This window comes from Gorilla gorilla, chromosome 16 (genome assembly GCF_029281585.2).
Source record: "Gorilla gorilla gorilla isolate KB3781 chromosome 16, NHGRI_mGorGor1-v2.1_pri, whole genome shotgun sequence".
NCBI classification, from domain to species: Eukaryota; Metazoa; Chordata; class Mammalia; order Primates; family Hominidae; genus Gorilla; species Gorilla gorilla.
Window position 1 is genome coordinate 64,149,499 of NC_073240.2, and position 25,817 is coordinate 64,175,315.

General features: G+C 44.2%; 1 long non-coding RNA gene across 1 annotated transcript in view; it reads left to right on the forward strand.

Moving 5' to 3' along the window:
• The first annotated feature begins 8,104 nt into the window (after nt 1-8,104).
• Nucleotides 8,105-25,817, forward strand: part of LOC109023414 (uncharacterized) — a 47,381-nt gene continuing 29,668 nt past the window's right edge. Inside the window, exons 1-4 of the long non-coding RNA XR_002002799.3 lie at nt 8,105-8,136; nt 12,724-12,784; nt 13,474-13,554; nt 16,246-16,326. This is a non-coding gene — a long non-coding RNA (uncharacterized lncRNA). The remainder of the gene's footprint in view (nt 8,137-12,723; nt 12,785-13,473; nt 13,555-16,245; nt 16,327-25,817) is intronic.

Consider the following 25,817-nt stretch of genomic DNA (forward strand, 5'->3'; position numbering starts at 1 on the left):
AGGGTGCCTGCCCTTGGTCTGTCACTGGTCCTGTAACAGCCCAACGAGTTCACCTTGCCCGCTGCTTAGACAGAGCCCATTTATCAAGACAGGGGGGTTGCAATGGAGAAAGTAATTCACGCAGAGCTTGCCATGCCGGAGACCGGAGGTTTTCGTTCCTTTGTTTGTTTGTTTGAGATGGAGTCTCGCTCTGTTGCCCAGGCTGGAGTGCAATAGCGTGATCTCGGCTCACTGCAACCTCCGCCTCCCGGGTTCAAGCGATTCTCCTGCCTCAGCCTCCCGAGTAGGTGGGATTACAGGCACATGCCACCATGCCCAGCTAATTTTTGTATTTTTAGTAGAGGCGGGGTTTCGCCAGTTTAAGGCTGGCCTTAAACTCCCGACCTCAGATAATTCACCTGCCTTGGCTTCCAAAGTGCTGGGATTACAGGCGCCTACCACCACACCCGGCTAATTTTTCTAATTTTAGTAGAGACGGGGTTTCACCATGTTGGCCAGGCTGGTCTGGAACTCCTGACCTCAAGTGATCCACCTGCCTTGGCCTCCTAAAGTACTGGGATTCCAGTACTCAAATCAGTCTCCCCAAGCATTCCGGGAGTTGTTTGTTTGTTTGTTCAGACGGAGTCTCCCTCTGTCGCCCAGGCTGGAGTGCAGTGGCATGATCTTGGCTCACTGCAACCTCTGCCTCACGGGTTCAAGCGATTCTCCTGCCTCAGCCTCCTGAGTAGCTGGGATTACAGGCACGCGCCACCACACCCAGCTAATTTTTGTATTTTTAGTAGAGACGGGGTTTCACCATGTTGGCCAGGCTGGTCTTGATCTCTTGATCTCGTGATCCACCTAAAGTGCTGGGATTACAGGCGTTGAGCCACTGCACCCTGCCTCTGGGAGTTTTTAAAGATAATTTGGCAGGTAGGGGCTTGGGACTTGGGGAGTGCTGATTGGTCAGGTTGCAGATGGGATCACAGGGGGGTTGAAGTAACGTTTTCTTGCAGTCTTCTGTTCCTGGGTGGGATCGCAGAACTGGTTGAGCCAGATCACACACGGTCTGAGTGGTGTCAGCTGATCCATCCAGTGCAGGGTCTGCAAAATAGGATGTTACAATAGTGACGTTATCCCCAGCAGCAATTTGGGAAGGTTCAGACTCTTGCAGCCTGACGCCGCAGGACCCCTAAACCATAATTTCTAATGTTATAACTAATTGATTAATCTTACAAAGGCAGCCTGGCACCCAGGCAAGAAGGGGGTCTTTTCGGGAAAGGACTATTATTGATTTTGTTTCTGAGTCAAACCATAAACTGAATTCCTTTCTAAGGTTAGTTTGGCCTATGCCCAGGAATGAATAAGGACAGCATAAAAGTTAGAAGAAAGACGGAGTCATTTAGGTCTGATCTTTGTCACTGCCATAATTTCCTCAGTTATAATTTTTGCAAAGGCTGTTTCAGCCCTACTCAGAATCCCCCAAGTATAATGCCATTTGGGCAAAAGCCTTCTTCATGCTTTTTTTTTTTCTTCAGGTGCCTGCCTGGACTTAGCACAGGTTAAGGAACTGGACAAGACAGTTACATTCACATGAGTTTCTGCCAATTGTTCAGCGCATCCTGATTAGGTTCTTACCTTCCAAGTTGAGATGCAAAGAGATGAACTGAGAATAGGAGAACAGCACAGTGGGGTACACATGAAGAGCTTATTACAATTCCCCCTAGTAACGGGTAAGTAGATGGGACTCATGCTGGTTCAATATATCATTCCGTCCTCACTAGGAAGCTGGGAGAGAGGGTCCCTCTTTTGGGGTGGCAGCAGAAGAAAGGGACTTAGATTATTTACTGAGCACCCGTTGTGTGTCAGGCACTTTTTTGGGGGGCTTACAACATGATACCCCAAAGTATGGCACCTTGGCATGCCGAGTACTTTGAACTGAAGGAAACTGAAAAGGCCTCAGAAACAAGGTCTCTCTGACCTTCTCCCATCCTCCTGTCTCCTGCCCCTTCTTCTCCCGCTAAGTGAATCATAGAAACCAAAATCCCTCTTCCCCAGGCAGGTCATAGAAACTAGAGCCCGTCTCCTCCACAGCAAGCCATAAAATCTAGAAACGTCACTCTCTCCCCTCTCCCTTCTCCTTTAAAGACCCTCATTCGAGAGGGGTCCTGCCCCATACCCAGGAGAAAGCAATGCTACGCAGAGAGGTCAAGAAGAATCGGAACAGACAGGCCTTGCTGGCTTCCCCTCAGTCTATCACTATGAGATGACACCCTTCTCTCCAATCACATTTCTATACGGCCATCCATGTTCTTCATCAAACCTAAGCAGAAACACCGTTCTCCCTGAGTCTTTGGGTCTTCATTTCTGAAGTCTCTTGTGTCACTTGTTGGCCTGTCTTTTGTTATTTGAGTGTCAACTGTGACCTTTATGATGGGGGAGGAAAGGGATCACACCTTTCTGTCCCTACAGGCTGTGCTAGACCTACAGGCTGTGCTAGAGAAACAGGAGTGTTTCTCTAGTCTTGTTAACCTGCTGCCCCAATACCCCCTAAATCTTCCCACTGCTGTTGCCACCACTGTAGTCATTTGTGCTTCTGGCTTCCCTGGGCCCTCCATGTGTCTCTGCACCGCTGCAGGGGCCAGGCTCGGTTTCCTCCCCACTCTATGATCCTACTCACTGCTGCCTATGCACACTGCTCAGGTCACATGGGCTGCGGAAGGGTGTCCACCCCAGTTCTGGTACAGGACCCCTGGGTTTGTGACCTGGCCTGTCATGCCCTCTTCTCTTGGCCACAGCAGCCAGACAGGCCCTCTCTGATCTCACATCTGTGCTGACCCTCAGCCTGTGCACACTCTCAGGCCAGCCTTAGTGACCAATGAAGCCACTTGTCCATGGTGGGTTTGAAGGGATGGAGTAGCTTCTCCTCCAAGAGCCACCAAAAAGCAGATGCCACCCACATTTCAAGGGGTGTTACTGCTCTGTCCCTACCAGCTCAGCTACTGTGTGGGTTAATAAAGGGCTTTGAAGTCTCCCTAAGGAAGTTGTTACAAAGACAATCTTGTTACAAGCACTTCCAGACCACAGTAGGCTTAGGGATAATCTTTTCTGCCTGATAGAGGGCCTCGAGTGAGCTCTGGAGTGGTGCAGGAGTGTTTCTCTTGTTTGGATTTGTCATCGAGGGCAGTCTGTCTGTTTAGAAGATTAAATGGACTAGAGGAACACAGAGCTTGGGGAGAAACCACTGCAGGCTCAAAGACGCAGAGACTGAATCTGTGGAGGTGCAATCACTTGTTGCACATGTCACAACCAGTTAAAGGTAAACTGGGCCATGCACACACATTTTGGTATTCCCACTCCAGGTGTTCACCCATCATGTCTGTCTAAACATTAAGTTCATTGTCTCCTGGAACATGCACCTCTAAGTGTTCTCCAGAGATCCCCAGAGATGGAGAGGTTAAAATGGCAGAAACAGGTGGACTTCATAGACCAGTAAGGCTAGATTGTGAACTGGGTTTCATAGACAGAATGAACAGGGCTGAGATGTTTACTGCATGTCTGTGTCAGAAACTTGGTTAATTAGTAAAGAATGGATAGCAATTAAAAGGGAATTGAGCATATAAACTGAGACCCAGTTGCCCCAGTGCTTTGAGAGAATTATTATTATTATTATGAATGGAATGACCACAGGTATTCAAGTTGAATGTCAAGGATTCCCCCCTGACAAACAGCACAGACCCAACCAGCTTAAGTTCCCAACTCTGGGAATCCTTTGTCTGCTTCCTCAGGCTTGTGTAGATGAACATGCAAGGGCTTGCTGTGCCATCATCAGCTGGGGCTGTTGTCAGCCAATAAATAACCCATTGCTCAATGAGTTAGGGTAGAAAGTAGACCTTCTGCACTCAAAATGTGGCAATTGGCCACCAAATGACATGCCTAGACAGGGAATGGTACCCCCTAGGATGTTACCATCTGAATGGACACAAGGGTGAGGCTGGTGGGTCAAGGGGCAGAGAAGCAGGAATGAACAAGGATTTGGTGTTAGGAAGTCTGGGCTGGCTGAAGTGCCTGCCCCACCACTTCCTCAATGGCTGACCTTGACCGTGATGCAAGCTTTCATCCTCTGTAAAGTGAAGGTGTAATCCATACCCCTGAGTCATCATAGAATTGATATATGGCTGGAAGGTGATAAGGCCAGTGGACATCTTCTTCATTCATTCATTCATTCATCTTCTATGTGCCAGGCACTATGCTAGGCTCTTGGAGAGTGCACAAACATAAAACAAATAATCTCATGAATAACTATATAATTACAACTCTAATAAGTGCAATAGAAGGTTGAGATATGACTGAGAGGGGCCCACTCTGTCCTGGGGTGGTGAGGAAGACGTCATCAGTATAAGGATTATGTTTTGTGACTTCATAAAACCTTTGAAATGCACAGCACATACCAGGCTCTTCTTTCCCAAACCTAGTACCATTTGGTGGCATTTGCCCTGACATAGCAAGTTGTTAGCCTTTCAGGCATAAAGGTTAGGGTATAGAGAATTTTGTTTCTTAAGGTGATAATTTTATTTCTTAAGATAAGAATGAACTCTTCAAATGGTGTCACTCAATTGGGAATGCACCTTTATATGGAGTTAAAGAAAGGACTGCTGGGAGGAAAATAGACATTTATTGAGCACCTACTGTTTGCCTGCCACTGTGCTTGACACTTTATTCTTACAACAACCTGCAGGGATAGTGTTAGGTTTGCCATTTTATAGATGAGGAATCTGAGGCTTGGAGAAGTTGAATCTTTTCTAGTTCATGAGGAACCCAGATGATTTTGTCTCCAAGGCCCAGGCAGGCTCTTTTCATGGCTGTCCTACAGATACCTCAGATGGAGATGTTTTCTTACTGGGTGCCTCTAATTGGAGGATTCTCCAGTTTTCCTTCTTTTCTTTTCTTTTTTTTTTTTTTTTTGGACAGTCTTCTCTGTCGCCCAGGCTGCAGTGCAGTGGTGTGATCTCTGCTCACTGCAACCTCCGCCTCCCAGGTTGAAGTGATTCTCCTACCTCAGCCTCCTGAGTAGCTGGGACTACAGGCGTGTGCCACCACACCTGACTAATTTTTGTATTTTTGGTAGAGACGGGGTTTTACTATGTTGGCCAGGCTGGTCTTGAACTCCTGGCCTGAAGTGATCTGCCTACCTCAGCCTCTGAAAGTGCTGGGATTACAAGTATGAGCCACCATGCCTGGCCTACGGTTCTCCAATTTTCTAGATGCTGTGATCGTTTGTTTGTTGATCAGAGGCACGTGTACCGATTCTAGCAATCAAATAATGCTCAGCATGGGATATGGCTGTGTCTGAGGGACCAAGAGACCCTGTATCATACTCTGTGATCAGTGGATAGAACATTTGCCAAAAGGAGAGCTCAGAGCTTTGAATCAACGTAGGTCTCAAGCAAAGGAAGGAGAATGTGAGCCATACCAAATAGCTCTTCTGTTACATTAACGAGGTTTGCTTTGACTTAGGAAGGCCAGACAAGACAGAGGCAGAGAGGGAAGGGGGAGGAAGGGAGAAGAGGAAGGAAGGAGGGAAGACGGAGGGAAAAGTCCACATGGTATCCTTTGACTGGGCAGTGGCTGAGGGAACCTCTAGGCCAAGACTCACATAGACCCATTGATCTGGGTACCAATGTCTGTGTTTTAAAATATAGCCAGTTTTGTAGTTTTATTCACATCTGCTTCTTCCCTTTCACGGTGATGGCTTGGAGGCGTAACCCCTGTGTGAACCCTCGCTGCCCTGCTCAGTTTCAGGCAGGATCAGTTGGAGGACAGTGTGACCTGGAGGAAAGAATGCCAGGCTTCTGACTCTGCCAGGAGCCAGCAGTGGAATGTCGGCAAGTCCCTTGCCGTGTTTCTGCTTCTGTTTTCTAATCTGTAAGTCGAAATAAGAATGTCTAACTCCACACAGGGTTGGCAGTGGGATGAGGCCGTATATGTGAGAGCACTTTGGGAAAAAAATAAATAACGTCATTTGTCGTCCATAAGATGTCACTCCTAAGACTGAACTTCACAAGAAAGGAAGTGTGTTTGATCTCAGCTTTGGTTTACTAATCTAAGAAAATAAAACGTGGATTCCAACGAGGGATTGTAAATTCTCACTGCATACCTGACACCAGTTACCATGATGACTCTTGTCTGGTTACTTGATCCCTGAGTCCTTCAGCTCCTACTTCTGTTGAGTGGGGAATAACAGCTCTTCACTGAGACTTTTATAAAGCACTCTGTGTGATTAATTTAAACATCATAATAATTCAAATTTCTATGCATGGGGAAACTTAGCATTTTACGTGAAGTAAACCTTGGTGCAATCGTGTCACCTCTTTCCAGGTGCATTATTCACAATGTCATGGTTAGCTGACACTCAGACATTTAGGAGATATAATTAGACTGTAATAGCTTAAGGTTTCTCACAGCCTTCTCGTTTTTCACACCTGCTGGGGAACCCACTCTCCTCTAGCCTCAGGGATTTGGTCCATATCCTTCCTGTTCTTCTTGTTCTCAGTCTGAAGCACTGTCCTCTCCCACCCGTCTTCTAAACCATAGTGTATTCACAGGCCACATTCCAGCAAGCTCACAAGTGCCAGCCTGACGTGAGTAGTGCTAATATCAAATCTGACAACTTCCGTTCGGAGTCAGGCAGGCAGAATGGTATGGGGGCAGGGCTTTGGCATCATACGAACCTGGGTTTTGAAACTCAACTCCACCATTCACCACCCTGTGTGACTCTGGGCCAGTCATTCAACTTCTTTTAATCTTGATTTCTTCCTGGTTAAAGGGATGAGAGTCCAGCCAGGCACGGTGGCTCATGCCTGTAATCCCAGCACTTTGGGAAGCTGAGGCGGGCGGATCACCTGAGGTCAGGAGTTCGAGACCAGCGTGGCCAACATGTGAAACCCCATCTCTACTAAAAATGCAAAAATTAGCCAGGAGTGGTGGCGCATGCCTGTAATCCCAGCTACTCAGAAGGTTGAGATGGGAGAATTGCTTAAACCCGGGAGGTGTAGGCTGCAGTGAGCTGAGATCACACCATTGCACTCCAAGCTGGGCAACAAGAGTGAAACTCCATCTCAAAAAAAAAAAAGAAGAAGAGAAAGAGAAAAATAGAGATGAGGGTCCTAGAGTAAGTATACCCCAAAGGGAGAAAGGGAGGAATACATTTAATCAGCTAGGCATATGAAGAACTTAGCACGGCGGCACATAATGAGTACTATGTCAATGGTCTTTGTCCTCTGTGGAAACATCCTGACTGGATGAAGGGGGGCTGTTTCTCCCAAAGTTCCAACCCTGGTTTGGGCAACTCCGTCAACTTCCATGAACCCTCAGGGAAGAATGAGTAGAGATTTCCAGATATCCCTTTCCCCCACACATTGGCCTCTCATAGAATGTAACTTTGGTCATAACAAACCCAGTCTTATTACTGGAATAAGTTGAAGCCTTCTAAACAGGTAGGCTTAGAACCTCTTTTCCACAGGAAATGCCTGATCACTGGAATTTTGTAGCTAGAAGGTATTCCTGAGCTCAGAGATGCCACATACTATTAAAATTATTGGTAATTTCCTCTTGCTTGGGCACTCAAGCTCTCTACCATTGCAGGAATTCATGAGCTGACTCCTTTATTTCAGGTGCTTCCAAACAAAAGTGACAAGCAACACCCAGTTGCCTACATTTTAGTTTGCATTCATCTCCACTGGGTATAGGGTACTAGGAGCATGCAGCACAATTGTGCTTCTCTTCCAGCTGGAGTCTGTAGACTGAGCCAGGCCACCTTGTTTAGGCTCTAGTGCCTGACAAAGAGCTCAGTGGGCTGGAAGCCTAGTGCAGTTAACACTGCTGGCTTTGTAGCTTGGACAGGTGAAAGTCAGCAAGCTTCCCAGTAGACCAATTGATCTGAGTTGCCTCTCTGGCCAGAAGCCAGCCCTGGCAGGGATCCAACTTCCTCTCAAGCACTGAGAAAAGGCTCAGGTGTATCTGGTGGCTGGCAGAGCAGGTAGTCAGCCAAGGCTTCATAGTTCTCACCCACGGCAATTCAGCTAGCAAACTAGAGACACTTCCCCAAGAAGACACAGCGTGGCAAGACTGCTGAGATGCATAAAGAAATCTTAGCTGGTGAGTTACTTCTTTATGCCTGCCCCACTTGAAATAAGAGTTTGGGGCTCCTTTTACTGTGATTAAAACTGGATTATTTATGCTAGCATCTCTGTTTTTTGACACAGCTATGCAAAACTTTTTGATCTTACATGTCTCCGTTTTCTTTACTGTCCAGGATTTTGTGGAAAGTAGAAATGATAGCAATATATAGTTGGAGTTCTTAAAGAATATTCAAAGAATCAGAAAGTTCAAACCCCAGAAACTTGGCCTCTCTTTAGAAATTCTGTTTCCCCTGAGGACAGTGGAGAAGGGAAAATATCTCCATAACTCCATTTTTATGATAGGGATTATGCTACTTAATCCCAGTGAATATTTGTAAAATTATTTTGAGACGTTTAGGAATGACATCATAGTCCATAATTACAAAGTGTGTCGGTGCTTGTAACTGTAGAGATGTTTGTTTTTAGTGGGGGCATCAGACCTGTCTGTGATAAGAAGGCTCCCTGGGTTCATATCACCCCTGAGATATTCCAGTTCGTAGGAAAGAAGTCAATTCAGAGGCAGTGAATGAGAGAAGTCCCATCATAATGGTCTTATATAACTACCCATCAGCAGAAGGGAACTGCTAAAAACTGGGGGAAAGGGCACAGAAAAGTTATGGAAGGAGCAGTGCTAACTTGCTGCAATTGTCCCAACAGGAAGGAAGGTGCAGGGAAATGAAAGATAACTCTGTGGCCTCTTCCAGGGTGATGAGCAGCATAGGGCTTTTGTGAAGATTCCACCCAGAGTCTGATGCTGGGCAAAGCATATCTGGCCAAGACTGGAAACAGAACTTTTTTTTTTTTTTTTTTTTGAGTCTGAGTCTGGCTCTGTCACCCAGGCTGGAGTGTAGTGGCACGATCTCAGCTCACTGCACCCTCTGCCTCCCAGGTTCAACTGATTCTCATGCCTCAGCCTCCCAAGTAGCTAGGATTACAGGTGCTTGCCATCACGCCCAGCTAATTTTTGTGTTTTTAGTAGAGATGGGGATTTTGCCATGTTGGCCTGGCTGGCCTCAAATTCTGGCCTCGAACTCCTGGCCCCCAGCGATCCATCTGCCTCGGCCTCCCAAAGTGTTGGGATTACAGGCATGAGCCACTGCACTCAGCCTGGAAACATAACTTTAAACGTTGAACTGAAACAGGGAAACATCTCAGCCAAGTGATTTTTATAAAGAGTTATTAACAGGGAACTTTTAAAAGAAAAAAAAAGTGATAATCCAACCTACCAGATAATGACTCTTCATTCTTACACGTTCCCTTCTTCTTGTCCGTGTCAGCAAAGAAATATACCTGGTTACTATGGAGAAAAGATACCCTATTGTATATACTACTTTTTAAAAAACTAACATTGGATTATAAACACTTTCCCACATTTCTACATAGTCTTAATTATTTTAACATTGATAAAATCTTAAGACAAGTTCCAAGAAGTCATGAAGCCTGGAAAGATTAGTGATTTAAAACAGGGAGTCAAATTTCTTAAGTGACTTCCTCTAGAAGTTCAGGGAACTCCTAGAAGACCAGCAAAGCTCCAACTTGAAGGATCCAGATACATATGACAATAGGTAGACTGTTGGTAAGTCAGTGGCTTGATGGCTTAACGGGGACAATAACAGGAGGCAAGTATACCCACAGGGCTAGACATGCTGGGGAAGGGAGCCTGCTAGAATGGGTCCAAGCCCATAGCCAAGAGCAGAAGCTGCCATAGCGGCGGTCAAGGAGGCTTCATTCTAGATCCACATGCTGAACAGTGCTTCATCAGCAGACTCTCTGAAGAAGCTTCTGCACCTTGGAGCTCCCAAAAGAGATCAAAAGCCATGATCAAGACCAAGGGAAAGGTGGGGGAGTTGTGGGAGCTGGACACAAAGGACATTTAACTCCTTGTCCCACTTCCAGCAGCTGCCAACCATCCTCCTCCCACTCACTCCTGGCTGTCTTTTGCTCTCTTCTCTATTTTTTTTTTTTTAAGACAGGGTCTCACTCTGTTACCCAGGGTAGAGTGCAGTGGCATGATCATACCTCACCGCAGCCTTGATCTCCTGAGCTCAAGAGATCTCCTACCTCAGCCTCCGAAAGTGCTGGGATTACAGGTATGAGCCACTGTGCCCAGCCTTCTCAATTTTATTTACTTCTGTCCCTTTAACTTACTCCATCCCTCAGCCTGAAGAGTCAATGGGCTGTGATCATTGGTTCCAAACTCTACATGCTGTCCTGGGGGATCTAAGGCAGAGGTCAGAGGAGGAATGAACTCAGATATCACGGAGGGATAGACGAGAGCATTAGGAAGTTAGCAATGAAGATAGTGTTCTGGGGAACAAGGTGACATTTTTACTTGTTCCACTTCTGTATTGTTTGGAGTTTTTAAAATGGCAGATATGTTGCAAACTAAAGCAATCACATAAAATTTTCTTTTAATTGAAGGAGGTGAATGTTTTGTTTTCTAAGAGAAAGAAAAGAAACTGTCGATAGTGCCAATAAAAGCAGCAGAAAGATCACTCAGCGCATGTGCAAAGACAAGATCTCGGATAACAAGTTCTGCAAACCACAGAGTGCACACAATCTAGAAGCCAGGAAGAAGAACGCTGAGACGCGAGAAACGGTGACTGAATGATATGAGAAGGGCCATTTAAAGACTTTTACAGAGAGGACAAGGAGAGAGAGCAAGAACAGAAGGAGCTCCTAAGATTTGAGAAACTTGAGGCAAATAAACAGAATAAGGGCTAGGTGCGGTGGCTTATACCAGCACTTTAGGAGGCCAAGGTGGGCGAATCACTTGAGGTCAGGAGTTTGAGACCAGCCTGGCCAATGTGATGAAACCCCATCTCTACTAAAAATACAAAAATCAGCCAGGTGTGGTGGTATACACCTGTAGTCCCAGCTACTTGGGAGGCTGAGGCAGGAGAATCACTTGAATCTGGAAGGCAGAGGTTGCAGTGAGCCGAGATCGCGCCACTGCACTCCAGCCTGGGTGACAGAGCGAGACTCCATCTCAAAATAATAAACATAAACATAAACAAAATAAGGACAGCAGCCATTTCTGAAGCCAGGAGGAAATGTTCCAGATGGAGGGGAGCAGGCAAAAAAGAGAGACAAGAGCAGTGAGGAGAGAGCCATTAGGCGGCACTGCAGAGAAAACTGTTTGGAGTTTTGAAAATTTTTTATTGTGGAAAACTTCCCAACCCATATAAAAGTGGAGAATACATACTCAGGAGGTGGAGCAGGAGGATTGCTTGAGCCCAGGAGTTTGAATCCAGCCTGGGCCGCAGAGGGGGACCCCATCTCTTTAAAAAAAAAAAAAAAGGAGACAGTATGGTCATAATGAATCCCTATATACCCATCACCCCTTCCCCAGATTATTTTGAAACAAGTTCAAGACATCACATTATTGTGGTGGCTCTCTAACTTCAGCATGCATTTGAATCCCCTGCAGGGCTTGTTAAAACATGGATTGCTGGGATCCACCCGCTGCGTTTCTGATTCAGTAGGTCTGGCCTGAGAATCTGCATTCTAACAAGTTCCCGGGTAATACTGATGCGGCTGATCTGAGGGCCTTGCTCTGAGAACCATTGTAGTTAGTATTTCACCTATAGATATTTCTCTTTAAAAAGGATTGCCTTATTTAGACATAATCATGATGTTATCAGCACACATAAAAATCAATAATAATTCCTTAATACCGTGTTTCCCAATTATCCTCTAAGTGTTTTTGTTAACCATTTGTTTGAACTGGGATCCAAACAAGGTCTATGGATTGCAATTGGTTAATATGTCTCTTTAGACTCTTTTCCTCTATAGGTAGAGTTTGAATGGGCAGCATGAGAGACAGTTTGAGCAATAGTTGAGAGAGATATGCAGATGTGTGTTGTGAAAAGACTATAGGCCGGGCACGGTGGTTCTCACCTATAATTCCAGCACTTTGGGAGACCGAGGCGAGCAGATCACCTGAGGTCAGGAGTTTGAGACCAGCCTGGCCAACGTGGGGAAACCCCATCTCTACTAAAAAATACAAAAAATAGCCAGGCATGGTGGTGGGTGCCTGTAATCCCAGCTACTCAGGAGGCTGAGACAGGAGAATACTCAGAGGCTTGAACCCAGGAGGCAGAGGTTGCAGTGAGCTGAGATTGTGCCACTGCACTCCAGCCTGGGCAACACAGCAAGACTCCATCTCAAAAAAAAAAAAAAAGCACAAACTTTGGTTTTGATCCCACCTCTACCACTTACTAGAGATACATGAAGACAATGAAGATAATAAGTCTATTCATGGACTACTTTGACAATTATATAAAAATTACGCCTGTAGAGTGGAATCCATACATATTACGACTAAGGAATCAGAAGCTCTGTGACCTGGGGCAAGTACTTAACTTCACTAAGATTAGTTTTCTAATTAATAAAAAGAGAGATTATAGCAATACCTATTTTATAGGGTTGTGAATGAGCTAATGAGTGTCAACATCTTAAGCACACTATCTAAACTGTAATAAGCACTCAGACTTGGTATTGTTATGAAAATAACAATTATTCTAGCCACACAATGAATGTCACTCCTCTTCCTCCTAAATAGGAATGCCTTCTCAGAATCTTGATTTTCAAAGTGATGGATTGGGAGATCCCAAGCCATGAATGTGAATTTGTGTATTTCCCTTCTTATTTATTTCTCAGTTCAGTTAAAGCCACCATCATCCTCCTAGTTGCCCAGATTAGGACCTTTGGGATCAACCTGAACTCCACCCTACATTCACCATATCAGCGTTTCCATCTTAAGGGGGCTTCTGGGATCCATCCCCAAATGGAATGCAAGAACCTAACGGTGCCTAGCACATGATAGGTCCTTAATCAGCATTGATTATTTGTATTTCCGCTGCCTCTGCTCTACTTCCAACCACTGTCATCTCCCACCTCCACTGCCCCATCCCCTCTTCCCTGGTCTCTCCCACCCTAGCCTCTCAGTCATTGTCCATCCTGCCAGAGTGACACACTTTCTGTTTTTCACACCTTCTCATCCTCTCCCCTCTCTTCTCTCCCTCTCTCTGTTTCTGACTGCAACTGTAGTGAGTGGAGTATGGGGCTCACTCATTATCCATCGTGTAAGGAGTTGCTCTTGTTTTATTTATTTGATTTCCCCCCCACCTTCATTTCTGATACCCATTCTCCTTCCTCCCACATGCTGTCACTCTGATATTGTGATAATATATTCTTGGGTATGTATGTGAACTTACAAAATGTTAGAAATGTTTGTTCCCTGGTGCCACAAAGAAATAGCACTCGAACATACATTTAATTCTCTCAGCAAGGCAATTTTTACTTTCTGCAGAAAGGGTGCTCATCACAGATGGAACAATGGCGAGAGCACACCTGGACAGGGGAGGGGCAGGAGTTCTGATTCCTGACACAGGTAGCCCCTGCTGCTGTGTTGTTCCCCTGTTGGCTAGGGTTGGACCGCACAGTCTAAGCTAATTTTGATTGGCTATTTTAAAGGGGCAGGGGTATGAGTCAGAGTGGCGGAGTGAGTAGTTTGGCAGGAAGGACAGTTAGGAACAGGTAACTAAAGGTGACTTAGGTCAGAGCAGGTGACCAAGGGTGACTCAGGTCAAAGAAGATGACCAGAATGAGTCAAGACGGAGCAGGTGACCAGGGGAACAGATGTGAACTACTGGTTAGGACTAGAGAGAAAGCTGTTTACTTAAACTAGAAGCAAGTGGGCAAAGAGAACCAGGAAGTTAAACTTTAAAATGGAGAATCAAAGAATAAGAGAGCTGAAACTACTGACGTGCTGATTCTTTGAAGAGAAATTTGCAGTTCACTATATTTAACAAAAATATGTTATTTTGTGTGGTTTGGTTTTTAAACCTACCTACCACATTTACTTATCCATTCCCCTAGCAAATACCCCAGCTCCCTGCTACCAGTACTACAGTGAGGTGAGTATTTTTGTCCGTGATCCTTTAGGACCTGTGTAAGAGTTTCTCGGAAGCATATGTCTAGGAGTGGAATTGCTGATGCATATTTATTTTCACAAAGTATGTCTAGGTTGTGCCTGCGAACTGCAGAACTCTCTGCCCATAATGACTCTGTCCAAACCCCTGCACTAAGAGACTTGACCAAACTCTAGCATGGCTTCTAGCAGCTTAAGACCATGTCCCTAGGATGATCCCAGCCTCCCTTAAAATGCTTGCCTGGAAGCTCAATGCTGCCAGGAGAATTTACTGTTTATTCTGGCCAAAACCTGGTGATAGGCAGATAAGCCCCTGAGCTCCCTCTTAGAGCAGTTATTTTAGAAAGCTTGCAATTATAAATCTTTCCTTTGCCCTTTGAGATGTAAATCTCCCACCCAAAATGGTCTCCTCAAGGATCTGAGAGCCCTCTCTTTGAAATGCAGATATTCAGGGAGCTATAGCTCTTCTCCCAGGAGGATAAGGGCCTAACTGCTATGGATGCCTTACTTTAGGAGAAGTGTGTTTATCCTTCGGATGAGCACCAGTGAACAAATCCAGGTGGTGTAATCACATGGACTAACCCTCCCTTAACACCCCACAGTACCTTTCCCTTAATCTTTAAATAGTCTCCAGTACTTTGCATCAGGTACTCTGTTCACACTCTACTCTTTTTCCTTATTGCAGTAGTCCCTGAATAAAACCTGTCCTGGCTGCTTTAACCAGTGCCTGGCTCTATCTGTGACATGCCCTAGAATACAGTGTTTGTTTCCTTTCCGTTTTGTTTCCTTACAACCTTGCCAGAGTTTGGTATTATCCAGTCTCCTAATTTTCCAACCTCATGGGTAAAAAGACTTAATCTTGCTATTGTTTTAATTTTCATTTATCTAAGAACTAGTGAGGTTCACTTTGGGAGGCTGAGGCAGGTGGATCATGAGGTCAGGAGATCAAGACCATCCTGGCCAACATGGTGAAACCCCGTCTCTACTAAAAATACAAAAATTAGTTGGGCGTGGTGGGGGGCATCTGTAGTCCCAGCTACTCGGGAGGCTGAGGCAGGAGAATCACTTTAACCCAGGAGGCGGAGGTTGCAGTGAGCCGAGATTGTGCCACTGCACTCCAGCCTGGGCAACAGAGTGAGACTCTGTCTAGAAAAAAAAAAAAACTAGTGAGGTTGAGCAAAACCAGTGGGTTTTTTGGGGTGAGTCACATATTTATATCCTTGCCCATTTTCCTGTTGTATTCTCTTTTTCTGATTGATTTGTAGGACTTTCTTATATATTCTGTATAATAATCTCTTGCTGGTTTTGGGAGTCTCAAATATTTTTTCTCAGTCTATCACCTGTCTGTTCATTTAGATAACTATATCTGCCATCGTCATTATTGTTAATTTTAACATAGTCATCAATTTGAGGGGCAGGGAATACAGTTACACTTTTTGAATGTTTTTAAAAAAAATTATTCCCCACTTCTAAGGTCATAAATATATTCTGACTATATATATGCATACACATGCATATCTCTGTTTTGTAGGGTGGTGTTTCACATTTATATCTTTAATTCTTCTGAAGTTCACCTTTGCTTATGGTGTTAGGAATGCAGCTTAATTTTTTTCCATGTAGTGAGCCAATCTTCCCTACACTGTCTACTAAGCAACCCATCCTTTCCCCATTTACTTGTTTTTCATACATCAGGTGCACATACAACAAAACACATAAGCATACCTATGAATTTCTGACACTTTCTCACCCTTACTCTATTTCCATGCTTCTGCACCACAGTGCCGTAATGTTTTATTATATAGCATTGGAGTATACTGGGGCAAGTCATTCCTTTTTGTTCTTTTTCTGAAATTGGCTCAACTGATGGTGGACCTTGTTTTTCTCTTCTATATAAATTTTGAATATGCTTTTTTTATTCCCTCAAAAAATTCTGTTGGGACTATACTGAAAGTGCCTTGAATTTTTAGACTAATTTTGGGAGAATTATTATCTTTACATGTTAAGTAGTCTTGTCTACCAATATGGCATATCTCTTTCCTTAAGTCTAATGTCCTTTGATAGTTTTATATTTTTCTCCAAAAATTTATTTTGAATATTAAGTTGATTTTTTAGTTGTGTTGCTCTTGTGAAAATTATCTTATTTTCTATTAGGTTTCCTGGTTGAATGTTCTGTTGTAGAAGAATGCAGCTGAGTTTTCTAAGCAGATCTTCTTCTTGACATCCTTGCTGAACGTAAGCATTAGTTCTAAAAGTTTTTCTATTAAGTCTTTGAGGTTTTCTATGTAAATAATCAGATCACCTGTACATAACGACAGTTTTGCTGCTTCCTTTCAAATCCTATACCTAGTACTTCTTGTCTTATCACATTGGCCGGTACCTCCAATACTATGCTGAGGAGTGGCAGTTCTTAGAAGGAATGTGGATGTATCTTTACCTGTTATCTCCTTCCTTTCCCCTGATGTACCCACAAGCTTCATCTCCTGCTAGTGCAGGACTAGTGATACTGTTCTGTCTTGTAGTGGAGTTGGGGAAGACTATAATCTGCCCATGGAAATACAAGGGAGGAAAACAGTCTAAGATAAAATCTTCCCCACCTACAGCACTGTCCCTTTTCCCCTGCAGTCTGCAGTCGCAAACACATACACTGGGCTCCAACCATTTGCTGTCCCTCTAGAAACTTCTCACAATTATCACATTAGATTCTCAGATCCATCAGTTGCACCATTTCTGAGACACTCCCAGAACTAGGTTGACAGAGATAGCCAGGAGCCCCTGTTGGGTCCCCATTGTGTCAGTATCCAGAAGTCAGAATGACACTTCTAAAATAGTTATGAGAATGTTTTAATCAAGGGCCTTTAAAGCCCTCACGTAAGCCCTTTAATATCACATTCAAAGGTCTTAACAAGCTGGCCTCACCTCCTTTTCTACTTCCCATAACATACCCCACACTCCAACTACCCTGGGTGATGTTTTCCCCAAAAAATGCTGTGCACTTTAACCCTCTGTTTACCATACGGTTACCTCTGTATGGAATTCTCTCTCCCCTTTCTCACATTGAGAAATGCTACTCATTCTTCAAAGCTCGGAACAAAAGTTGTCTTCAAGAAGTTTTCTCTAGTTCATGCCGTTGGTGTAAATCATTCCTTCTTCAATACTCCCTGGAGCACTTATCTGTCAGATTTGCCTTATAGTTTGTTGCCAGCAGAGCAAAAACTGTGTTTTATCCATATTTCTATCTCTAGTTCAGTTTTTCACGCACAGTAGATGCCCAATAAATGTTTATTCATCAAGTTAAATAATGAAGACCACGATTTGTAGGAAAGATAAGTTTTTAGTAAGAATGAAGTAATCCTTTTCTTGGCTAATCTCAGTTCCAGTAAGATTGAGTGTGAATTTCCAGAAGTGGTGTTATCTTCAGCAATTCTCAGCACCATGCTAATAGGAATGAAAACATATACTGTAGGCCGGGTGGGGTGGCTCATGCCTGTAATCCCAGCACTTTGGGAGGCCAAGATGGGTGGATCACTTGAGGTCAGGAGTTTGAGACCAACCTGGCCAACATGGTGAAACCCCATCTCTACTAAAAATATAAAAACTAGACAGGCATGGTGGCGGGCACCTGTAATATCAACTACTCAGGAGGCTGAGGCAGGAGAATTGCTTGAACCCAGCAGGCGGAGGCTGCAGTGAGCCGAGATTGCACCACTGCACTCCAGCCTGGGCAACACAGCAAGATGCCATCTCATTAAAAAAAAAAAAAGAAAGAAAGAAAAAGAAAACATGTACTATAAACTCCTAGTCATTTTCTTTATGTGATTAAGTCCTCCGAGTGCTATAACAGGTGCTCAACTTGTACAATGCTGAGCAATTATTTAAAACAAAATGTAGGCTGGGCGCAGTGGCTCATGCCTGTAATCCCAGCACTTTGGGAGGCTGAGGCGGGCGGATCATCTGAGGTCAGGGGTTCAAGACCAGCCTGGCCAACATGGTGAAACTCCATCTCTATTAAAAATACAAAAATTAGCCGGCCATGGTGGTGGGCGCCTGTAATCCCAGCTACTCGGGAGGCTGAGGCAGGAGAATCACTTGAACCCGAGAGATGGAGGTTGCAGTGAGCGGAGATCGTGCCACTGCACTCCAGCCTGGGTGACAGAACAAGTCTCCTTCTCCAAACAAACAAACAAAAAACCAAAATGTATCTGCCAAGTCTAACATGTAAGGGCAATTATGAAAGTTATCCTGTGGTTAGACATTCCTGGGTCTCTATTCTCGAAGAATCCTGCTAGTTACATCCTTAGTGGGTATCCTTACACACAACCCATAAAATGTACCAATTTGCTGGTGAAAATTATGAAAACAAACAAAATTTTCTTTTGAAATTGTTACCTTTATTTTTGATAGGAATTTTCACTAAGTGAGATTCCTAATTGCCCCATAGATAGATTAGCCGTGCTGTGGACGAGACGTGAAAAAGGTAGATGAGTAAACTGAAGTAAGATGAATAATAGTTATGTTGTCCCTTTTCTTTGAATGATATACAGTAGTTTCTTCCATGTGTTTATTTTTTTCTTTCCTGGCAAGTAGGTCAAGAAAGTGTTATTAATATTATCATCTTGGTAAACACTGAGATAAGGAGAAATTAAATTAATTTTTTCAGTAGATTGTTACGACACTGGTCCTTAATTTGTTCATACCTCTCTCTACAACATCCTTGGATAATACCTTTCGCACTGACTCAAGGCTTAGCCATGTATCTTTCTTTGGCCAATGGGACAAGAGCAAATGTGACACAAGAAAAAATATTCAAGCGCTTGCACACTGAAGCTTGCTTTCTCTTGCTGCTCTTTTATACCCTGAGACCACCATGCTGAGAACATTATGTGAAGCCTGGGCTAGCCTAGTGGAGGAGGAGAGATCACATGGAGCAGAGACAAACCATCCCAGCTAAGTCCTCCTCAACTAACCAGCCTGTCAATTTCATGTATGTGAGGGAGGCCAGCCAACCCCAGTTGAGCCACCTACACACCTCAGATCTGCATACCAACCTAGATCAGAATGGCTCAACTGACTCACAGAATCATGAAAAATGATGAGTGTTCATTGCTTTAAGCCACTAAGCTTTGGGGTGGTTTGTTTTACCCCCAACCTAACTGGTACATTCCCCAAGAAAGCCTAGTCAGGCTAGATTCTAGGGGTCCTGGTCCCCAGATTCATGTTCGATTGCTACTACTCCTCTTCTGTTCAAAGGCCAAATTTAGATATGCAAAACTTAAGGATTTTATTTTGGATCTTATTGAATTTCCCAAGGGCAAAGGCCATGACTTGATTTATCCAGCTGGAATAATACTTTGCCTTATTAATAAAATAATGCTCAGTGAGAGGTGTTACTTCTCTGAAAAGGAACTAAACTTTAGTTGTTTTTACAAGGATAGAAGGGAAAGCTAACTGTTACATGTATAACTCTGAGAATTTATATAGGGCATAGATATTTCTAGTTACAAAGAAGGTTTTAGACTAAGGAACTCTCCTAAGAAATAGAACAGAGAGGATGGAAAAAGCAGGGCCCATATCTTACTCATGATTTTGTCCCTGATATGGTTTGGCTGTCCCCACCCAAATCTTATCTTGAATTGCAGCTCCCGTAATCCCCATGTGTTGTGGGAGGGACCTGGAGGGAGATAACTGAATCATAGGGGCAGTTTCCCCCATACTGTTCGTGTGGTAGGGAATAAGTCTTACGAGATCTGATGATTTTATAAAGGGTTTCCCCTTTCTCTTGGCCCCCATTCTCTCTTGTCTGCCACCATGTAAGACATGCATTTCACCTTCCACCATGATTGTGAGGCCTCCCCAGCCATGTGGAACTGTGAGTCCATTAAACCTCTTTTTCTTTATAAATTACCTAGTCTTGTGTATGTCTTTATCAGCAGCATGAAAATGGACTAATACAGTTCTTATGGCCCAGACCAGAGTCTTGCAGAGCTGCTAGGCTGCACAACTTCAGGAAACACTATTTACATTGAGGCCTATGCAAACTGTGCCCTCTGCTCCCATCCCCAGAGTTGTGCAGTGTACATGGGGCCCCTGCATAGCACACAGTAAATATTTAAGAATGAATGTTAGCCAGGCATGGTGGGTCACACCTGTAATCCCAGCACTTTGGGAAGCCGAGCACGTGTGTACACACACACATTTGTGGTATTTAGCAGAAGTTTTTTTGTTTGGTTTGGTTTTTTTTTTTTTTTTTTAGAAAAGGTCTAGCTCTGTCTGTGCAGTGGCACAATTATGGCTCACTGCAGCCTCAATCTCCTGGGCTCAGGGCTCAGATGCTCCTCTCACCTCAGCCTCCCAAGTAGCTGGGACTACAGTTGCACGCCCTCATGCCTGGCTAATTTTTAAAAAATTTTTGTAGAGATGGGGGTCCCACTATATTGCCCAGGCCAATCTGGAACTCCTGGTCTCAAGCGGTCCTCCTGCCTCATACTTCCAAAGTGTTGGGATTACAGGCATGAGCCACAACATCCAGCCTTAGTAACTGAGTTTTAACTGCAACGAAAAATAAACCAAATTAGAATGAGTATCCCTACTGGGTAGCCTCCAGGAGCGCAAGCCACTTTGCTTTGTCTGTGACAAAGTAGGAAAATACCTAAATGAATTGTAAAGATCAACAATAGACCCAGAGAAGAAACTCACCAAATTCTGCAGGTTAAAAACGATGAAAAATAAAAGCTCATTCTGGCTAATGGTGACACCTAGTGGAGTATCAAAACTGTGGGGTTTTCTTGGAGTAAACTATTTTATTTCACACAATGGAGTGGGGGAGTCCCTGGGATTGTGTACCCTTGCTCCCTTCACAATAAGATAAGGAGGTGAAGACCTACAGGCCTCCCAGGGTCAGCAAGTACAGTATTGCTCTAGAAGAGACTGTTTCTGTGTGCGGTTGCAGAAGACCTCAGAATCACACCAGAAGGTCTCAGCAAGTGAGATCAGGGGCCACTCATCACTTAAGACAATTATTCCTCTCGGTCTATGCCTTTCCACTTGAATTTCACTCTTTCTCCTGCTCCTTGCCCTCCTTCTTTCCTCTTCTGCTTTTATTTACCCCATGTTTATCCTCTTCCCCCTTTCCATTCTTAGTTCTCTAAGCCCATTGATGCCTCCCAAGATGTTACAAACCCCAGAGCAACACGATCTAGTATGGTAACCACTGCCCCATGTGGCTGTTTAAATTCAAAGTAATTAAAACAAAATTAAAATAAAAATTCAATCCCTCAGTCTCGCTGGTTCCATTTCAAGTGTTCAACAGCACTAGCGGCTACCATATTGGACAGTGCAGACGCGATCATTCCCACCATTGCAGACAATCCTGTTGGAAAGCATGGGCCTGAGGCTTTGTTTACCTCCCTCGGCTCACCTCTTTTCCTTCTCAGCACCTCTTCTCTAAGTGGCAGTTCTTGAGAGGGTCTTCTTTCTGCTCCTCCCTGTCCCTCCCTGCTCACTCCAGTCTATTGGGTGGCTTTCTCTTTTCTGTATATTATTATGTAAACTTGTTAACATGACCTTGCCAAGGTACACACACAAAATATGTAATCATATTGGACAGTTTATTCAGGACAGTGATTTCAGACCATCTTGTTTTCCATGCATTGGAACACATCAAAATATTTTTAAACTCAACACATCAACACGTCATTTAAAACAATTATACCCCAGGCCCTTTTTTTTCTTTTTTAATCTATAGGTTCCTACTTTTTTACCTTGTCTTATGCTAAAGTAGCTTTAAAATTAAACAGTACATCTTTTTTAAAAATACCTAAAAATATATATTTTATGCATAGAACGGCTCTGGAATGAGACACAGGAAACTGGTAACACAGTGCTGTTTGGCTGGGATGGACATTTATGTGGAGAACCCTTGTATAGTGTTTGGATTTGTACCAGGCGTGAGTGTACGTGTGCATATCTGTGTAGATATGTGTATATGAAGCTTTTACAATTAAATTGAATTATGAATAACTTTTGAAAAGAAAAATAATACTTGAAAATAAATCTCACAGCCTTGAAAGGATCAAACCAAAATGATTCCAGGAAGATGAGCTCTCAGAAACAAGGTCATGTCTGAATGAGGCTGCATGGTTTCGGTGACGATGTGTCTAATGCGTGCAGATGTGGTACTGTGTTCACTTTATGTGCAATGATGATTTGCTAAGAATTAGAATACTCTGGTAAGTGGCACCTTCTGACTGCCAGTGAAAGTTTACATTAGAAAGAGAGCCTTCTGGCCAGGTGTGGTGGCTCACACCTGTAATCCCAGCACTTTGGGAGGCCGAGGTGAGTGGATCACGAGGTCAGGAGTTCAAGATCAGCCTGGCCAAGATGGTGAAACCCCGTCTCTACTAAAAATACAAAAATCAGCTGGGCGTGGTGGCGCATGACTGTAATCCCAGCTACTCAGGAGGCTGAGGTGGGGGAATCGGTTGAGCCCTGGAGGCAGAAGCTGCAGTGAGCCGAGATTGCGCCACTGTACTCCAGCCTGGGCGACAGAGCAAGACTCCATCTCAAAAAAAAAAAAAAAAGAAAGAAAGAAAGAAAGCCTTCCTTTGAGCCTGTCACTTTGGTGCCCATCTCAAAAAGGACCTTGGAAAATGCTGAAAGCTAGATGGATCCTCCCTTCCTGGGGCACACTGAGTCGCCTCTCTTTCAAGGGCTTAAAGAACAAAGTGAAAGTAACCATTTCTCTTCCTTTTCCTTGGCTCCCCTGGTCTAGCCATGGCTGTGTGTTCTTCTTAGGATCTTCGGGGAAGAAAAGAGAAGGGAGCCTGAGTTCTTGCCTCACTTCAAAGCTGGTTTTAGCCCAAAGGCACTTCGAACTTGGGATTTATGTAGCATTTATAGTAAATTCTCATGTTTCTTTAAAAAGAAATTTGGGGACTAGAATACCTACAAAATAAGAACTAGTTACACCACCAATTTGAGAAAAAGGGAAACTGAGGTAGACACAGCAAATGTGTGAGCTGGGATTCACAGCACTCTTGACTTCCTGTAAGTTTCCATGACATCGAAACCATATAATCATATGCCCAGACCACACTATAGCACCTCTGTGTGAATTCATCTAAATAAAGCGATGCCTGGACCACGCCACCCAGGGGAGTTGGTTTGTGGTTCTTTCTGACTGTGGATTTCTACAGCGCCAGCCTGGCTTTGCGGGGAATCATCGTCCTTCTAAAAAAATTAAGGTTTACAACTGGGCTCCCCAGGACATGCAGGATTGAGTTTCTAATGATGGGAAGACAAATAGCAGCCCATTCCTCAATTAGGTTTTTGAAAACAAGACATCTGTCACCAAACTACCCCCCCCTCTCCCCCGCCGCCGTACAGAAGTTTACATTTTATTTAAACCTAGTGGGTTTTTTTTGTTGTTGTTGTTTTCTGTTTTTGACACAGGGTCTGGCTCTGTCGCCTAGACTGGAGTGCGGTGGTTTGATCACAGCTCACTGTAACCTTCACCTCCGGGGCTCAAGCAATTCCCCCACCTCAGCCTCCCCAGTAGCTGGGATTACAGGCACATGCCACCATGTTCAGCTAATTTCTGTATTTTTTTGTAAAGTCAGGGTTTCACCATGTTGCCCAGGCTAGTCTCTAACTCCTGGACTGTGATCTACCCACCTCAGCCTCCCGGCTGGGATTACAGGCATGAGCCACCGCACCTGGCCAAAACCTAGTGTTTTTTGGGTTTTTTTTTTTTTCAATGACTGAAAAAAGAGAAAAAAAAATCTATCTTTTAGAAGGAGTAACGAAACATAGGCCTAGAAATTGAGTCCCAGGCAGGAAGCATCTGCTACCACTTAATGTTTAATGGTGTAAGCCCCAGACTGCCAAGGATGGGCAGGATTTTATAGTTTGGAACTTACCAAGCACCATCTATTTTCTAAACTAATTTTGAGTTGATGTGGAATTCTATGTTTTAGGAAGGCAATTTAAAGGGCACAGAATAAGCTAAAAAGAACGTAAGTGAGCAAAAGGGGAAGCAGCTATCGCAGAACAGCAGATGGAAGGGTTTCTGCCTCGGCCTGAGTGTAGCTGCATATTAATTAGATGTTATTGTTGCTCGCATTAGAGAAACAAAAAAGTGTCAGTTTTGCACCACAGACAAAAATGTATGAAAGAAAAGAGGAGTAGAGGCCTCAGCAAGAGTAGGAGAATATCACATTTAAAAAGTGCAACTTGTAAAAAAGCGTCCAAGAAAAAAGAAAATCAGCATAATGTTGGAAGAAACTGTTCTGGAACAACTGCTGTTTTAATCCTTCTCCTAGTCTGTTTGTGTTGCCATAACAAAGTGCCATAGACCGGGTAATTTATAAGAACAGAAATTATTTCTCACAGTTCTGGAGGCTGGGAAGTCCATGACCAAGGCACTGGCAGGTTTGTTGTCTGGGGAGGGTCTGGTCTCTGTTTCCAAGATGGTGCCACACGGTGGAAGGCAGAAGGGCAAGAGGGACTTACTCCCTCCATCAAGCCCTTTTATAAGGGCACCTAGTCTCAGTCCTCAGGGTGGAGCCCTCATGGTCTAATCCCCTCTTAAGGGTTTCACCTCTTTTTTTCTTTTTTTTTTTTTTTTTTTTGGGACAGAGTCTTGCCCTGTCACCCAGGCTGGAGTGCAGTTGCATGCTCTCAGCTCACTGCAACCTCTGCCTCCTGGGTTCAAGCAATTCTTCTGCCTTAGCCTCCCCAAGTAGCTGGGATTACAGGCACCCGCCACCACACCTGGCTAATTTCTGTATTTTTAGTAGAGACAGGGTTTCACCATGTTGCCCAGGTTGGTCTCGAGCTCCTGACCTCAAGTTATCCGCTTGCCTCGGCCTCCCAAAGTGCTGGGATTACAGGTGTGAGCCACCGCGCCCAGCCAAGTCTTCACCTCTTAATATCACTATCACGTTGGCAACACCTGAAGTTTGGAAGGGATACATCTAAATCATAGCAATCCCCAAACCTTATCCCCAGTATGCGAGACTGTATTCAGTTAAAGAAAACATGTCCTAGAAATGATATATATGCTCAGACCTCAGGAAAGGTCACTGATACAAGGGAGTGTGTGATTTTCTTCAGGAGAAAATGACTGATGACCACAGTGGATTCGAAAAGCATGGAATAAAATCATCAGCTTGGTGACCCAGTCTGAAAACAAGAAAAATGTAAGCCAGGTGGAAATAGGCTTTTCTGCAGCCAGGCTGCAGAACAGGGCCAATACCTGTACATGCAAGAATAAAGGGGAAAGGAAAAGGAAGATGCCGAGGCTTCATCAACCTGGACAGAGAGACAAAATGGGCCTATTTATTGTGAGTTCCAAGGCATGCTGGGTAGGGATGCTTAAGAGTCTGTGGTTGCTTTGGGATCCTGACAGGCCGCATCGAAACAAAAGCTATTTGACCTTGGGTGAATCACATAGTCTCTCTGAACATTAAGATTTTATCTGTAAAATGGGAGCGTAAGTTGATGTGCATAAAGCGTCTGGCATGCAATAAGGGATCAGTACCTAAAAAGAGTTCAGCATTGGATTCCTGTTATTTTCTTTGGGAAGCATAAGCTTGAGCCATGTTGTCACATTTCCTGTCTTCTAATTAGCCCTGACAGGCTCGTAAAAGAGAGACCTGGCTTAGGCACAGTAGCTCTGGGCTCCCATTAGGAGTGGTGGTTCGTTTTTCCTTCTGGCCAGGATCCAG